Source organism: Leucoraja erinacea, chromosome 5 (assembly GCF_028641065.1).
Source record: "Leucoraja erinacea ecotype New England chromosome 5, Leri_hhj_1, whole genome shotgun sequence".
NCBI lineage: Eukaryota > Metazoa > Chordata > Chondrichthyes > Rajiformes > Rajidae > Leucoraja > Leucoraja erinaceus.
Window position 1 is genome coordinate 65,267,967 of NC_073381.1, and position 16,615 is coordinate 65,284,581.

The window sequence follows — 16,615 nt, forward strand, 5'->3', positions numbered from 1 at the left end:
CATTTGGAGCATTGTGTTTGGTTTGGGTCACACTGCTGGAGGAAAGATGACATTACGCTGGAAAGAGTGCAAAGATTTATGAGGATGCTGATAGTACTCGAGGGCCCAAGATATAGGAAGAGAATAGAACTTTGATAGTGCAGGAGGCTGAGCAGCGATCTTATAAACGTATATAAAATTAAGAAGAGAATAAATATTGTAAATGCATAGAAGCTTATTCCCATGTAGGGCAATCAAGAACCAGAGGGCATAAGTTTAAGATGAAAGGGAAAAGATTGAATAAAAACCTGAGGGGCAACATTTTCACACGGTGGTGAATATATGGAATGAGATGCCAGAGGAAGTAATTGAGGCAAGTCCAATAATAACATTTAAAAGATTTTTTCAGGTGCCTGGACAGGAAAAGTTTAGAAGGATATAGGCCAAACATAGGCAAATGGGACCATGCATGGAGCATCTTGGTTGTGATGGATGTGTTGGGCCTACATCCATGCCGGTTATTGAGTAGAGCTACTACTCGTGGGAAAAAAGGTGTTTTTATGTCTGGCTGTGGCAGCTTTGACAGTCCGGAGTCGCCTTCCAGAGGGAAGTGATTAAAAGAATTTGTGGCCAGGGTAAGAGAGATCAGAGATGATCTTGCCCGCTCACTTCCTGGCCCTTGCAGTGTACAGTTCATCAATGGAGTGAAGGTTGCAGCCAATAACCTTCTTAGCTGATCAGCCGATTCACTGCAGCCTCTGCAGGTGTCATGCTTGGTGGCTGAGCCAAACCAGACCATGGTGGAGAAGGTGAGTACAGACTCTACGATGGCTGTATAGAATTGGACCATCATTGCCTGTGGCAGATTGTGCTTCCTCAGCTGCCTGCAGGAAGTACATCCTCTGTTGTGCATTTTTCACTGTGAATTGTTTTGTCCTGGATGATGCCAAGTCTCTGAAGTAGTGGGAAATTTAACCCATACAATTAAGTGGAATCCTATTTATATCTTGATTGTGGTGGAGACACTTAGAAAAATCATGCGATGGATAACTTGTCTGAAATAAACTTTGAGCTGCCATTGTAGCCACAGTTGCTGTGTCAGTTAAGGCTCTGGTCAATGGCAATTTCTGGGATGTTGATCTTGTGGTAATTTGCAAAGTTATAGATGTCAGGGGAGGTAGTAAAACCCACTCTGGATGGTGATCATTGACTGTCACATTTGTAGTGTGATCTTGCCACCTGCAGACATGGCCATTTTCATTATCTTGGAAGCTGAGAGTGGAATTGAACAGTTAGCAAATATCCCTTCTTCTCACCATCTGGAGGAAAGGTTTTTGAGGAAACACCTAAATATGATTAGATCTGACACATGGCCTAGAGGAACCCAGGCAGAGCCAACCTGCAGTTTAGATGGACAAGCACAATCATCTTTCTTTAAGTTATTATCTATATAATTAAAAGTCTCATCTTGACCACTTCCTGTTTGCACCGTGCCTTGACTTCAGAAAAAACGCTACCACATATGGCTGTGATTTTTTGGCAATCTTACTCAGAGTCCTCCTCTGCTGCGCAGACCCTGAGGATATTTCACATCGATGAAAAATAAAAGTCTTATTAGTGTTTAAAAAATCTTGAGATTCTCTCTCATGTCAATCACTGCATGAAGGCCACGCCCCTTCTGGTGGAAGGGGGAGGGACTATAAAACCCGGAAGTGTGGGCGTGGCTCAGTCTTTCTGCAAGAATGCGATGGAGAGGTCACGACTCTGTCTGAGCTGGGAAACTACCGAACACTGTGAATTTGCAATGTACTTGAATGAATGATTTGTTAGCCCTTAATGAAAATGAAATGAGTTGTTTGGCCTGCCCTGTGCTTGAAACTGTATTGGCAATGGAAGTGAAATTAAAATGCAATCTATTCGGCCTGCCCTGTGCAATTGGAAATAAAATGAGTTGTTTGGCCTGCCTGAAACCATTAATTTTGGCCCACAAGGCCCCTATTAGCCAAGAAACCAGTCCCTTTGGTCCAAAACGCCCGTATTAACCCAGGAAGAGCATTTTGGCCCAAAAGGCCTGTGCCAGGCCAAGAAAAGTCCAGAAAAAGTGCCTTTCACTGAGATTTCAATCAGATTTTTTTTTTTTTAAAGAGCCCCTTTGGCCCATCAGGCCTATACTAGCCCAGGAGTCCCATCGGGCCCATCAGTAAGTATGCCCCCTGCAAGATTTAGACCTCACCCCAGTATTTTTCTCTCTCCCTTCATTTGCTCCCTGTGAGATCCAGGCAAGGATAGACTTTCCTCCTTCATTGCTGTGATCTGCAGAAAACGATGAAAAATTTCTAAAATTGATTCTCCACCCTCTCACCCTTCTCTCTCACAGAGTCCCTCACCTGTTTTGGGCAATATTTCTGGAAGTTTCTGAGCTGCCAGCCCACCAGGCCTGAGTGACTGAGCTGCCAGCCCACCAGGCCTGAGTGACTGAGCTGCCAGCCCACCAGGCCTGAGTGACTGAGCTGGCAGCCCACCAGGCCTGAGTGACTGAGCTGGCAGCCCACCAGGCCTGAGTGACTGAGCTGCCAGCCCAAGAATCCATTCTGCCCACAATGTCCATACTAGCCCTCTGGAATCCAGTCCCTTCGGCACACACACCCATACTAGCGCTCCAGAAAGCCCCCCCCCCCCCCCCCCCCCCCCCCCCCCCCCCCCCCCCCCCCCCCCCCCCCCCCACACAGGCCAGCAATATGGAATTGGTGGAGAGGTAGAATATTGCGTTGGGAGACCAGCCCTCTCGTGTGAACATGGGACCCAACGGGTCCCACTTAGTCTAGTGGATTCATAAAGTTATACAGCATGCAAACCGGCTCTTGCCATGTAATGTCCGTCGACTAACAAGTACCTAAATATAATCATTTACCTGCAATTGGTCTATAGTCTTCAATGCCTTGGCTATTCAGATACCTATTAACTGTTGTGAGAGTACCTGCCTCCACCAGCCTCTTGGGCATTGTGTGCCAGATTGCAACCATCCATTCACGGACTTATTTTTCTCTTATCCTTTTTAGGTTTAGTTTAGAGATACAGTGTGGAAACAGGCCCTTCAGCCCACCGAGTCCGCACCCACCAACAATCCCCGCACATCAACTCTATCCTACACACAATAGGGACAATTTACACTTATACCAAGCTGATTAACCTACAAATCTGTACGTCCTTGGAATGTTGGAGGAAACTGAAGATCTTTGATAAAACCGATGCAGGTCACGGGAGAACGTATAATGTGGTTTTTTTTTTGGTTTTTTTAAATTTATTTTTATTAGAAGTACGGTAAGTTACAATACTACACAACACATATGTCTTAATACATTTTTTATACCGCTTCATTTTTTGAGCTTTAAGAAAAAGATAGAAGTAAAGGAAGTAAGGAAAGTGCGCAAGAGTCGTGAAGGTGCAGGAGAGTGTTGGGAAAAGGAAGCCCCTTAGAAAAGAAGTTAGAGAAGGAAGTAAAGAAAGAAAGTAGACCCTAGAAAAGAAGGAAAAAGAAAGTAGAAACAATCGCTCTATTATAACATTAAACTCCGCAGAAAGGGGACTACCAACCAAGTCTGTTTTTGTTGTTTTACTGTTTTGTTGCCAGATCCTGATACCATTTATTTATTTATTTATTTATTTTTTAAATTACTATTGCACCTCATGCTTGTAATAGTTCCAAAAACGTATATTTTTGAGAAACGTATATGTGTTGAACAGACATTAGTTGTCTGTAGTTGGGATCAACCCCGGTTCTCTGGTGCTGCAGACGCTATAAGGTAACGTTGTGCCACCGCGCCGCCCGAGGCCAACTCTCCTACTCCTAACTGAAAACCAAAGCCGTTTAGTTTTAGATGTTTCTGTAATGGGGACAATTATTTTACTCTCCGCCCTATCTATGCCTCTAATCATTTTATATACCTCAGTAAGGGTTTCCCCAATACCCTCCAACTTTTCCTCCAACTTTTCATTTTCAAGGATGGCAAATGCAGCCTATCCAGTCTCTCACCTTAAGTGAAATGTTTCATCCCAGGCAATGTTGTAGTGACATGAACTGCACAGAGTGTTCCAGCTGAGGTCTAGCCATAGTTTTACTGTATAAACCATGGTCTATGTGCTCCCATATCCCGCGCCCCAGTTAATTAAAATCCAAAATGCCTTCTTCACCATTTAATCTGTCTCAGTGTCTGTGATGCCATTTTTCATTCCCTAGGGCCCTACAATCATGGTATGTCATAGCCTTATTGGTCCTCCCTAGATGCGTTGCCCCGCATTTAGCAGCATTCCATTCCATCTGTTCTGTCCAATTTACCAGCTGATGAATATCTTTCTGTAGACTATAGACTATTCTCCTCACTATCAACAATACCACCATGTCCTCTTCATGTCCTCTGAAATCTTACCAATCATATTTTCTAATTTATATCCAATGCTGTCCAATTCACCTCTGCCCCATTACAGACATTGGACTTTGTCTATGGAGCAGGTACAGTACAATAATAATAAATAATAATACATTTTATTTATGGGCGGCTTTCAAGACTCTCAAGGACACCTTACAAAATTTAGTAAACAGAATACAAAACATGTAAGCGGAATGAAACAAAACAAAAAATAACGACAAAAAAAATAAAAATAAATAAATAGTGAAGACATCAACAATACACAATTCAAAGACACAATTCAAAGACACAATTCAAAGACACAATTCAAAGAGAGAGCAGCAGCAGCTAATCGCACCAGCGTTCACTCTCCCTTCCGGCAGCCATCTTGGAAACGGAACAATAAGGATCTTTAACATAGAAACATCCCCCCACAATGGTTACCATTATGGGGGAAGGCACAATGTCCAGTCCCCATCCCCAGTTCACCCATAGTCGGGCCAATTGAGGCCTCCACAGTTGCCTCTACGGAGGCCCGATGTTCCAGGCCGTTCTCGCCGGGAGATGGTGCTCCGGCGTCGGGAGAGTCCTCTCAGCGGCTAGGGACACCTGGAACGGCCGCTTCCTTACCGGAGACCGCGGCTTCCGAAGCCGACAAGGCCGCGACGGTTGGAGCTCCACCACTGGCGATCTCATCGAGAGATCCCAGGCTCCAGATGTTGAAGTCAGCGCCGCCGCCCGCAGCTGCCCGCTCCGCAGACCCGCAGCTCCGCGATGTTTTTATCGGCGGTCTTCAGCTCACCGGAGCTCCAGCGCGGCGACCCAGGCAAGGCATCGCCCGCCCGCTCCGCTCCGCTCCATGATAGCGCTCCAGCACTGTGCTGCCGCCGAAGCCGAGGTGCTGGGCGGTCCCCTCGGGAAAACGCCGCTCCAGGCCCGCTGGTAGGCCGCGAGGACGGGTCGACGGTGCAGCCCGGAGAAAAGCTGCCTCTCCGACCAGGTAGGGACCTAGAAAGTAGTTTCCCCCTTCCCCTCCCCCCTCCCCCCACATAAAAAAGTCTAGACCTCCTAAAAACAAACACTGAAACTCACTAAAAATTAAAGAAGAGTGAAAAAGACGGACAGCTGCTAGCTAGCAGCCGTGCCCCAAGGTGGCGCCCCCACACAATGCTGAGAACTATATTCTGCGCTCTATATCTTCCACTTTCACTACCTATTGCACTTGAGTTCAGGGGCGGAAAACCCGTGGGGGGGGGCAGAGGGGACACGTCCCCCCCATGTTTTGAGAGGTGGGGGACATCCCCCCCAAGTTTTTGTGATCCCAATTTTAATATCTCCGCTTTCCGCGAGGCAGTGGGGGTGGGACTGATGATCGAGGGTGCGATGATTGGAGGAGGGAGACGTGGCACAGACCTGCGCCTCATCTGCAGGCAGGATCAATCCCGGCCGGATCTCTGGTGCTGTCCCCTGTCCCCTCCACGTTTTGATAGAGAGTTCCGCTCTTGCTTGAATTTGACTTGATTGCATTTATGTATAGGGTGATTTCACCAAAGGTCAAATGAGCGTAGATCCCCCCTCACGTGACCGAAAATTTTAACTGGAGGACATATCTCAGTTTGGTACATGTTAGTGAATGGGGAAACACGCACTTTCCCACCCGTTAAAAACATCGAAAACGGCCGATTTTGGAGCTGAAATTTTCTGTGCTAGTCGGGGTGACCGTGAAGCACAGCGACCTAAATTTTCAGGCAAAAAAAAAGATAGAAAGTAAGGTAATTACAAGAGGGAACTGAAGGTAGAAAACAGCGGAAGTGAACAGCAAACATTTGCCGTGGTGATTTAAAGATCCAAAATATCGGGAATTATCGCGTTTGCTCGCTGAATTTCATCAAAAGTAAGGAATTATTAACTTACTTTTGATGAAATTCAGCGAGCAAACGCGATAATTCCCGATATTTTGGACCTGTAAATCACCACGGCAAATGTTTGCTGTTCACTTCCGCTGTTTTCTACCTTCAGTTCCCTCTTGTAATTACCTTACTTTCTATCTTTTTTTTTGCCTGAAAATTTAGGTCGCTGTGCTTCACGGTCACCCCGACTAGCACAGAAAATTTCAGCTCAAAAATCGGCCGTTTTCGATGTTTTTAACGGGTGGGAAAGTGCGTGTTTCCCCATTCACTAACATGTACCAAACTGAGATATGTCCTCCAGTTAAAATTTTCGGTCACGTGAGGGGGGATCTACGCTCATTTGACATTTGGTGAAATCACCCTATAGTATTATCTGATCTGATTGGATAGCATGCAAAACAAAGCTTTTCACTGTACTTCAGTATGTGATAGCAATAAAGGTAAACCTAAACCAAATCTTTAATGTGTATGACATTCAGCACAGATTCCAAAAATGATACATCACTGGTCACAGGCTTCCAAGCACAAAAGCAACCTTCCACCATCACCCTCTGCAGTTACTGAGCCCATTTCTAACTTGCCTTGGATTCAATAGGTCTTCCACGTTGGACTTTGACAAGGCCTTACTGAAGTCAAGGTAGACTACAGCAAATTCTGTGCCCTCATGAGTATATTTTGTTACTTCACAAACTCAACCAAGTAAATCAGATATGATTTATCACCACAAAAGCGATCCCTAGTCAATTCCTGTCATTTAAAGGGCGTCCCTCATGCAGCACTACCTTACAGCGCCAGAAATCTGGGTTTGATCCTAATTATGGGTGCTGGCTTTGTGGAGTTTGTACGTTCTCCCTATAATCATGTGGATTTTTTCCGGATGCTCTAGTTTCATTACACATTCCAAAGATGTGCAAGTTTGTAGGTTAATTGGCTTCTGCAAATTGTCCGTAGCATGTATGATGTGAAACTGGGATAACATAAAATGAGTGTACAAGTGATCGTTAGTCGGCAGAAACCCGTTGGGCCAAAGGGCCTGTTTCCATGCTGTATCTCTAAACTAAACTAAACCAAACCTTCACAACTGCTTCTGGTCTGCCCTGCATAGGAGAGACATTCAGTCAACACAATACAGGGAATAAAAAAAGAGTTGCTACTTGTATTGGGTTTCTTAATCCTGGCACTCCCTCTGGTGGTGAAACTGGTCCTGCCCCTAGTGCACAGGTTACAGGAAATCAATTAATCATATAATCATTGCAGTAAAGAAGGATGTTATTGGCCCATCGAGCCCATGCCAGCTTTTTGCAAGATTAATTGAGGTTGTCAATCTCCAAGCTCTTTAACTGTAGACTTGCAATTTTATTTCTACCTTTCGTTTTCCTAAATTTACTTAACCATATCTGAGCCTGTTCAGTTCAGTTTAGTTTATTGTCACGTGTAATGAGGTACAGTGAAAAGCTTTTGTTGCATGCTTTTTCCTTGGCCGTTGATTTCTGAATCGCTGCTGCTCACTGCATGAAATTTATTCCCTCCTGTCACCCCTGTTTGCTCAGCCTTTCACTTTAATCCTTGGTTATTTGACCTTCTGCCAAATAAAATAATGCCTTGAAATTGAATATTCCTTGCATAAAGGCATGAATGGAATATTTTATTGTCACATGTGCACAGTGAAATTTTCTGCTTGCATACGCAAGGTATACAAATAGTGGCCACCTACGGCGCTGACAAAGTTGTCCTTTGTTCTGCTACCCCTACACAACAGGACAGATCTGTGAACATTTTGCATTAAGCCACACGCTGAAAGATTCAATATTGAAAGCTCAAGACTGCTTAATATACTGCACATATATTAAAAACTCTTCCTTTATCCAATCTACCATTGCATATTCAAATGTGCAAAACACCAGTCAGTCAATCTTGCTCCAAGCTTGCTCTGCCATTCAATAAGATTATAGCAGAGGCTCAAGGTGGCGAAGCAATGTTTTAGAACCATCTCATCTCATTCCACTGAAATGTAACAGTTTGCGTGTTCATGCTTTAAATTTGTTCTGCCAGGTGTACGCCCATTCCACCAGTTTCTCTGCATAATCCTAAAGTGTATTATTATTCACCTGACAGTTTACTATGCTTCTATGTTTTATGCCAACAACCAATTTAGAAATTGTGATTTCTCATAAACATAGTTAGGAAAGTGGGGGATTTGCATCTGATTCTGAAGCACACCACACTATGCTCCAGCTCAAGAAACAGTCCACTATTAGATTGTTTGCTCACATTTAGCATTCATAGCAAAAGGATTTGAGTTTAGGAGCAGGGAGGTTCTACTGCAGTTGTACAGGGTCTTGGTGAGACCACACCTGGAGTATTGCGTACAGTTTTGGTCTCCTAATCTGAGGAAGGACATTCTAGCCATACAGGGAGTACAGAGAAGGTTCACCAGACTGATTCCTGGGATGTCAGGACTTTCGTATGTAGAAAGACTGGATAGACTCGGTTTGTACTCGCTAGAATTTAGAAGATTGAGGGGGGGATCTTATAGAAATTTACAAAATTCTTGAGGGGTTGGACAGGCTAGATGCAGGAAGATTGTTCCCGATGTTGGGGAAGTCCAGAACAAGGGATCACAGTTTAAGGATAAGGGGGAAATCTTTTAGGACCAAGATGAAAAAAACATTTTTCACACAGAGAGTGGTGAACCTCTGGAATTCTCTGCCACAGAAGGTAGTTGAGGCCAGTTAATTGGCTATGTTTAAGAGGGAGTTAGATGTGGCCCTTGTGGCTAAAGGGATCAGGGGGTATGGAGAGAAGGCAGGGTACAGGATGATCAGCCATGATCATATTGAATGGCGGTGCAGGCTCGAAGGGCCGAATGGCCTACTCCTACTCCTGCACCTATTTTCTATGTTTCTATGTTTCTATTTAGGCAATGTTGAATCCATCGTGTTACTGCCATTTTTAATCCCTCAGCTTCAATCTTGACTCCAATCTTATTTTAGGGCACTTTTTGAAAGACTTTACTACTTTTGTTGAGATGGAAGATTTGACCCATTGTATTCAGTCACAGAAGTTTAGAAGAATTTTCAGCTTTGTTTTTATGTAGTTAGCTATTGGTGGTGGAGTTCCAAATACAAATTGACCAAATTCCAGAATATGACCTGAGACACTAGTTAAAAATTTGGAAATTCCCAATAATTAAGATGGAATTCATCTTAATCATTGGCCTGAACATGTGCCTGTATTTGGAATTGGTTTTGTATTCCCAAGCCCTGTTAAATCTCAAGGTTAATGTGTGCAAGGGATGCTGAAACTAATTGCCAAAACCCAGCTGCTCTTTTAGCTGAGATGTTAACTCAGTACAGATTGGAAATTGAATCTGGATCAATCAGTTTACTTGGCTTATCACATAAACCAGATAGTGTCTTTTTTCCAGTAACCCTCAAGGGAGCTTAATTTAAATTTACTCTGTATGAATTACAAGTAAAGTCTGCGATTTTGTATGTAAACAACATCAGTGGAAAAGAGTTGACAACACGGAATGAGTAAAGCTTTTATTCATGACTAACAACATTATGAAAACATTTATTCAGCAAGAGACAACTGCTGAGAACCAAACTGCTTTAAAATCAGATAGCAGAAATTCCAGTGTTCGCACCCTTCTACATAAAAGCTGGGTTACTGGGTAGCAACCTCGTGATTTTATAAACCTCTAGAAGGTCACCCCACAAACTCCTTCATTCCTGTGAAATTCAACCTGCAAATTAACCTTTTGGGAATCCTGCACCAGCATTTCCAAGTCCTTTTGCATCTCTGATTTCTGAATCCACTCCCCATTTAGAAAATAGTCTATGCCACTATTCTACAATAGTCGACAAAAATGCATGACCACACACTTTGCTGTGGTGTAATCCATCTGCCGCTTCTTTGCCCACTCTCCAAACCTGTCCAAGTCCTTCTGCAGACTACCTTCTTGCTCGACACTACCTGCGCCTCCACCTATCTTTGTATCATCCGCAAATGTGGCCACAAAGACATCAATTCCATCATCCAAATCATTAATATACAACATGAAAGATAGCGAACCCAACACCAACCCCTGCGGAACACACTCATCTGGCAGCCTACCAGAAAAAGCCCTCTTAATTTCCACTCTTTGCCTTTGCCATTCAGGCAATCATCTATCCATACTAGTATCTTCCCTCTGATACCATGGTCCCTCATCTTGTTTAGCAGCCTCACAAGCAGCAGCTTATCAAAGGCCTTCTGAAAATCGAAGTAAACAACATCCACTGATTTTCCTTTGTCTATCCTGCTATTTACCTCCTCCTGTGACTAGTGGTGTGCCTCAGGGTTTGGTGTTGGACCCATTGCTGTTTGTCTTCTAGATGAATGATTTGGATAAGAACATATGTGGCATGTAAGCAGATTAGCATTAGCAAGTATGCAGATGACACTAAAGTGGATGGTATTATAGGTAATGAAGTTGATTGTCAAAGATTATAGCAGGATCTTGATCGGTTGGGCAGGTGGATTGAGGAATAGTTGATGGAATTTAATACAAGAAAATGTGAGATGTTGCATTTTGTGAAGTCTCACATGGGGAAGGACCAACATAGTGAATGATAGGGCTCTGGGGCGTGTTGTGACGAGGAGGAATCTAGGAGTGCAGGTGCATGGTTCCTTGAAAGTGGCGTTACAGGTAGATAGAGTGGTCAAAAAGGCGTTTGGCACATTGGCATTCATCAGTCAGAGTATTGTGTATAGAAGTTGGGAGGTCATGTTACAGTTATATAAGATGTTGGTGAGGCCACCTTCAGAGTATTATGTTCAGTCACCATGCTATTGAAAGGTTGTTGTCAAGCTTGAAAGGGTTCAGAAAAGATTTACCAGGATGTTGTCAGAACTCGAGGGAGTTATAGGGAGCAGGCTGGGAGTTTATTCCTTGGAGTGCTGGCGGATGAAGGGTGATCTTATAGACGTGTACAAAATCATGAGAGGAATAGATCAGGTAAATGCACCGTTGGTGAATCGGGAACCAGAGGACATGGGTTTAAGGTGAGGGGGGAAAGATTTAGTAGGAACCTAAGGGGCAATTTTTTTTTTTTACACAAAGGGCGGTCATGGTGGCGCAGCAGTAGAGTTGCTGCCTTACAGCGAATGCAGCGCCGGAGACCCGGGTTCGATCCCAACTACGGGTGCTGTCTGTACAGAATTTGTACGTTCTCCCCGTGACCTGCGTGGGTTTTCTCCAAGATCTTCGGTTTCCTCCCACACTCCAAAGACTTACAGGTTTGTAGGTTAATTGGCTTGGTAAAATTAAAAAAATTACCTTGGCTTGGTAAAATTTGGCTTGGTAAAATTAAAATTCTTTTACCAAGGGTTAATGTGCGGGGATCATTGAAGGGCCTGTTTCCCTAAACTAAACTAAACTAAACAAAGGGTGATGGGCGTATGGAACAAGCTGCAGGAGGAGGTAGTTGAGGCAGGTACTATTGCAACATTTAAGAAACATTTAGACAGTTACCCAAGTAGGATAGGTTGAGAGGAATATGGGCCAAAAGCAGGCAGGTGGGACGTGTAGATGGGGCATGTTTGTTGGCTTGGGGAAGTAGGGCCAAAGGGCCCATTTCGACACTGTATGAGTTTACGACTTTAAATCCAAAGATTACTTGTTGGAAATTCATTGATTAATATCTGACTATAGAATTAAGTTATTTTGGATAGACAGCCCGAGTAATTAGCGGATAAAAAGAAGACACAATGTGCAGGAGTAACTCAACGGGTCAGACACCATCACTGGAGAACATGGGTAGGTGACGTTTCGTGTCAGGACCTTTCTTCAGACTGAAGAGCGGTCCTGAGCAGGAATGCCACCTATATATCAGGCAACTGAACCATCCTACCATGACAAGAGAGCAGTCCTGAACTACTATCTACCTCATTGGGGACCCTTGGACTATCTTTGATCGTACTTTATTGTCTTTATCTTGCACTAAATGATATTCTCTAATCTTGTATCTGTACACTGTGAATGGCTCGATTGTAATCATGTGTTGTCTTTCCACTGATTGGATAGCACGCAACAAAAGCTTTTCACTCTACCTCGGTAGACGTGACAATAAACTAAAACTAAACTAAAATATGTTCCCTTGAGATGCTGCCTGACGTGCTGTTACTCCAGCACTTTGTGCCTTTTTTTAGTAAACCAGTATCTGCAGTTATTTGTTTCTATATTTCTATATAATTAAGTAGGTAGTTGTAACTTACAATTAAGCAGCCCTTTTAGTGAACAGATATTAATTTAAGGCTTGTTAGTACAAGAAATTGTTATGCCAGCTCTACCCAGTGTATAACCATCATATACACTGATGGAGGATAATTTACCTTCTTCACCATTGAAGTTTAGTAGTTCTATTTAAGTGAACTATTTTGTGATTCACTTTGAGACAGTACTGCTGCTGGGCTCAGATTGCAGCCAGTGGGCGAATTATAGAAAGACACAAAAAGCTGGAGTAACTCTGCAGGTCAGACAACATCTCTGAAGAAAAGGAATAGGTCACGTTTCGGGGTTGAGACCTTTCTTCAGATCAGCAACTGTAGTTCCTTCCTACAGTGTGGGTAAATTATGTTTGACTGCATTTCCATATGCTGATAATTGTTGCCATTCATGTTGATCGATTTATGCTGTCACTGGGAATTCAGAGGTCACAAAATACGTTAACTCCCATAATCCAGAGAATTGAAGAAACCTGGGCTTCAGTCAACCTTTGATCTAATATTTTATTTCCAGCCAAGCTTTTGGAACAATGGTCCTTGAGGAATTTCCATTTGTGAAGGAAACCGTAGAATACATTTATCCTTCAAATGCATAGAACCAAATATCAACAACTAAAATCAATTGTGCTCTGTTTTGATTCTTTTCCTAGGCTTCTCAATAAAATAAGAGCAGGTACAGAAGACAGCTGAAAACAACAAGATAAATAATCTCATCACAATTTGTTTTAATCGTGATACATGCTAAATTATATACAGGATAAATTTCTGCTAAATGAACAGAAGTTTGTTGCTTGTTCTATGAATGTTCTTGAAATAGTGACAACCTTGGTTATGTATAAATATATTTAAGTAGGAGTCATTACGACAGAAATGGAACCCTGCACAACAGTAACAAAATTGCTCAGAGTTCTGATGGAAAATCGCCAGCCTGAAATGTTAAATCTGTTTCTCCTGTCTCTGCCACTCAGTACTGATGACATTTTCTGTTCTTATTTGTAACAAAATAGGTCGTTGGAGAATTCCTCCTAACAAGTCTGATTGTATAATAGAGAACAGTTAGGTAATATCGGTGAGTAATAAAGGCAGGTAAACGTTTGGAAGTAGGAAAGAGAGATATCATTTACTGAGGTTTTGTTTAAAACCATTTCTACATTTATCCTGGAATGATGTGATTAAATTAGTGTGCTCCATGCAACAATTTACACAAGGACAAGCATCAGGCATTTTACTCATTGATTTCAGGAGTGCCATCCTGACTCATCTGAGCTAATAAAGCATCCACTTTTTTTCATCATTTAGCCATCATTGTTGTGCATAATAGAGTGAAAAGTGGCGATTGGAGAGATTGTGTATAAATAGAAGATAGAGCGAGATTAGAAGTAAATACTAAAAGAGCCTTGAAATGCCTGTCACAAAGTCGTGAGGTAACTCAGCGGGTCAGGCAGCAACTTTGGAGAAAATGGATAAAGACGGCGTTTCAGGTGGGGACCCTGTAATATCTATGGCTTGAACTGGCTGTACTGACTTCCTCATAGTTTGGAGAATATAGGCCTTTTCCTCACGCTTAACTCACACCTAAAATGTAAATTGATCTGCCCACTTATGTGGAGGAATAAAGAATCTAAGTATGTTTTAGTCTGTAATGATCAATATGACTAGTAGATCAAAATTCAGGAAATTAACCTCTTTAAATGAGCGCATGTATGTAATGAAAAAATGAAATGAAATGATTCAATTTATTGTCATTGTCAGTGTACAGTACAGAGACAACGAAATGCATTTTTAGCATCTCCCTTGAAAGGGAGACACAGGGCGTCGCGGTGTGCCCGCGCCTGCCGCCGTACATTCCATTACAGGCAAAGGTGGGTGAAGTGTCTTGCCCAAGGACACAACGACAGTATGCACTCCAAGCGGGATTTGAACCGGCTACCTTCCGGTCGCCAGCCGAACTCTTAGCCCATTGTGCTATCTGTCGCCCCAAGTAGCCCATCATAAAATGCAAGTGTTCACGTTTAAAAATAATCCTCCTTTTCAAGTGTGCGTTTTTACATCTACTGAAGCTGTTGAGTCCCTCTTCGATATATTTACTCGTGGCACCAATTTTCACTGACATTGATATTCATAGTGGTACACTTTCTCTGGCACCAACTGCTGTAGAGAGCTAGTACCAGCATTCACTGGAGAATAGCTTGCCCGAATCTAACTTCTGTGGTGGTACAACTCTAGTGGGAATGTCTCTTATTGTCACATGTTTGAGTGTCAGTCGATGAAATATCTCATGACCAATGTTGATGTCTGCTATATGTACGACCGGATTTGGAAAAGCTATACAACTTCAGGTCTTCATCAAATGCAGGGGACTGTCATTGACTTTATCACTGTGCCAGGAATATGCCATTATTTCTAGCAGCTAATCAAATAAAGCGGCCAGCTGCTATTGGTATTTCTATGGCATCTGTTTTCATTTTCCATGACAACCAAAATGAAGGGTTCAATTATTAGCGGATTTGCATAGTTCAATGTTTAGAACAGTCTGGACTGACGTATTGAAAATTAGATCATTCAGGTTTCATTTCAATCTTTGAACAGATTTAATTGCAACTGCATCTCTAGTCTTAATAATAGTAATTTACAAATGAACTGGAATGGTATGTAATTTTGTCAGTGGCACATCAACAAAAACCAAGAGCTTGGGGTTTTACCAATGTCAGACAAAGTTGAATTATTTCAGGGCATGATGAAAACTTTTGACTAAGAATTGTTCTTGGCAAGAGCAGACAATCACGAGCGCAGGTTCCTATTATGTCGCACTCAATCCTGACTTGAAATATGCCTGAAGAAGGATTTCGGCCCGAAACGTTGCCTATTTTCTTCACTCCATAGATGCTGCTGCACCCGCTGAGTTTCTCCAGCATTTTTGTGTACCTTTGAAATATGCCTCTGTTCACTCGTTGCCACAGGATCTAAATCCTGGAACATCCCAGCTGACGATATTTCACTAAAATCTCTTCACAGGTCAATAATGACAGAGCAGAGTGGTTATAACATGGATGGAGGTCATTTGGTCTGTTAAATCTGTATCGCCTACATCCAGCTAGTCCCACTCTGCCACCCTTTTTCCCATAGCAATGGGAATGATGTATAGCAAGGAACTGCAGATGCTGGTTACACTGAAGATAGACACAAAATGCTGGAGTAACTCAGCGGGAGTAGGCAGCATTTCATGATAGAAGGATTAGGTGATGTTTCGGGTCGAGACCCCTCTTCAGTCTCACCCATTCCTTCTATCCAGAGATGCTGCCTGTCCCGCTGAGTTACTCCAGCACTGGAAATTATTTCCTTCAGCCAGCTCACTTTTGAATGTTATAATTGAATCAGTAATTTGGCAGTACATTTCTCTTTTTCTTCATGTTACTATGACTTTTTTGCCAATCCTGCTTGTTCTATGTTCCTTGATTCTTGACCCTTTCTGGAAATGGGAATGCTCTCTCTACCTCGACCCATCATGATTTAAAATATAGTAATTCCAGTCGAACCATTCACATAACAAATCTCTCATCTGCGCTATTATTTTAGTAGATCTTTTATGCATCATTCCTAAACCTATACGTCGTTTCTAAAGTGTGGTGCCCAGAATTGTGCATAATAATAGTGTGATTAATTCACTTGTACTCCATGCCTCTACTTATAAAGGCTGGGATGTCATCTGTTTTTTTTTTAATGATTACTTCCTCTACCTGCTTTGTCACCTTTAATGAAGAATGTGTATTTATCTCCAGATCCCTTTGTTCCGTCTGCCACGGTAGTTCAATGTGCCTCCAAGTTTTGATGATCTACAGATTTTTAAATGGTGCCCTGCAATTCCAAGTCCCAGTCGTTAAGATAAATTAAGCAGGGCAGTGATCATTGTGTTGATTCTTGTAATCCATCATGGACTCTAAAATGCACCCATTAACTGGTTTCTGCTGCACAGCCATGATACTGTCCCTTTTATTCCATCGACTTCCATCTTGATGGAGTTGCCAATTAGATTCAGCACAGCCTAAAATA